This window comes from Spinacia oleracea, chromosome 1 (assembly GCF_020520425.1).
Source record: "Spinacia oleracea cultivar Varoflay chromosome 1, BTI_SOV_V1, whole genome shotgun sequence".
In the NCBI taxonomy this organism is placed as follows: domain Eukaryota; kingdom Viridiplantae; phylum Streptophyta; class Magnoliopsida; order Caryophyllales; family Amaranthaceae; genus Spinacia; species Spinacia oleracea.
In genome coordinates, this window is record NC_079487.1 from 90,467,113 (window position 1) to 90,469,486 (window position 2,374).

The following is a 2,374-nucleotide window of genomic DNA, read 5'->3' on the forward strand; positions in this document are numbered from 1 at the left end:
AACTAGATTAGGTCCCGTGCACGCACGGTTATTTGAACATTATTAATTGACCATCTTTTTTAACTGAAATATTTATCCCTTAAATCTATTGCGTAATTAATAAATCTCGAACATACTCATTTTATCATATAATATACAATTTTCGCTCTATTACGTATTATATATTTTACATGTTTAATATGATGATTTGACCAAATTAAATATTTGATATACTTAATATGAACAAAGTATTGAGTAAGAATGTATTTTATATATGACTATCTGACTAAATATTACCAAAATTGTCTAATAATGTCATATTTAATAATCCTATAATTTTTTCTATTTATAAACTTTTATACAAAAGGAAAGAAAATAAAAATAAAATCAAGTAAACTTTTTTTTTAGGAAAGGGTTTTTGGCGGGAAAAAATCGCACCAGTAATTGACACGTGTCATTCCTGGTGTCTCTTTTAGTATATAGTAATAGATAATTTTTTTCTATTTATTAACTTTTATACAAAAGGATAGAAAATAAAAATAAAATCAAGTAAATTTTTTTTTTAGGAAAGGGTTTTTAGCGGGAAAAAATCGCACCAGGAATTGACACGTGTCATTTTTGGTGTCTCTTTTAGTATATAGTAATAGATATTAATTCATGTTGATTTCTTACAAATCTGGTCAAATAATTTTATTTCATCCTTCTCTCCTCGAGCAGTCGTGATTGCTTACATCCATGTTCAACTTTTTCAATTCATCAAATAGTAATGGAGGCCATTAGCAGTTTTTTTTTCTTTTTTTGTTTGTTTCATTGAAGTGCATTGGTTTAAGCATGTTGCAAAATGGAATGTTAGTGAGTTAGAGTAGTATGGTACTATGGTTAGACAATTTTCAAAGTTTTGCATCTTTGACAGACCTTATTTTCTTTATTAAAAACAAAACACGCCTTACTACTTCCCTTAAAGCTTCCTAGTCGAGTACTTGAACATCCCTTTGTAACATAACTACATAAGCTTATGGACACTAAGCTTCCTTGCCCTTTCATGAAATTTGATTTCTCCAAAATGTTGTAAAAAGTATAGACTATTTACAACTTTATGTGGGGAATCCAGAAAAAAATAATGGTGCAAATGTTTTATTTATTTATTTATAATTTAAGTGAGCCAAATGGTCAAAATTTACAAGAAAGCTACAAAAAAAATTTGATTTATAAAGGAAAAAAAAATCAATTTTTAAGTTGGGTCAAATGACCCCACAACCTGACCCCACAACCCACACAATAGCTCAACTCTTGCGTCGAGAAGATCTTACAATGCGATGCATCACTTGTACAATATCGTCGGAATATGCAACCTTTTTGGAGAGACACCGTACCATAACGATTTGTTGTAGCCGTAAGGATGATTTTCATTTGATTCATCTAAATTTATATGTAAAATTGATGCCCTTTGCAATTCCATGTAATATTTTAACCAATGAACCAATTTTACGGTAATCGTCCAGATCCACGAAACCGGGGGTTAGAAAAAAAAAAAAAAAAGTATATCGCAAGGAAATGAGAATAATCCCTATCTTTTGAGGGCCAAACATTCTTCGTACGAGGAATAACTATTATTATAGATATAAAAACAAAACAAAGCAAGAAATATAAACATAGAATTTAAAATTGAGGGGGTTTTCACCGGTATAAAACCGATGGAAGCCCTTTAAATTTCGTTGATGGAGGGCTAGGGTTTGAGAGAGGAGGTAGGAAGAGATAGAGAAAAAAAACTGGAGTTGCTAATTGTGATGGATAAGATTTTTTTTTTTTTTTTTGAAAAATGACTTTTTTTTAGGATAAATCTATCCTTCAAAAGGTCTTGCACGCATAAGGTTTATAATGAATTTAATGTAAATCGGGATAAATTTTACTCAGTTTTTTTGTAACTTTTGAATATTTTGATTAACTTTTATATATTTTTAAAAAAAACATGAAAAAATGTTAAAGGGTTAAATGGATAAATTTATACATTATTGGTGATTCTGAACGACTAATTTATTAAAATGAAAAACATTATCACTAAAAGTAGATCTTTTACATAACATCGGGTTAGCTTTTAAATATTTTGAGTTAACTTTTACTCATATATGTACAATGTTTATTGTACACCACCACAAATAAAAACGTGTGATTGTTCTTATAGCGACTTGATACTCTATTTCTTTCTCAATGCTATACTCATTTTTTTAGTTTTTTATGCAGTTTCCCATGCACTATTTTTTACAATCAATATCTCGAAGTTTAATAGTACTTTATCTGTTCCACAAAACGTTTCTCTATTGTGTGGAAACACCAATATGATCTTAAGAAAATGCATGTGTGTAAGAAAAAATCATTGTTATTTATTTTTACGGGG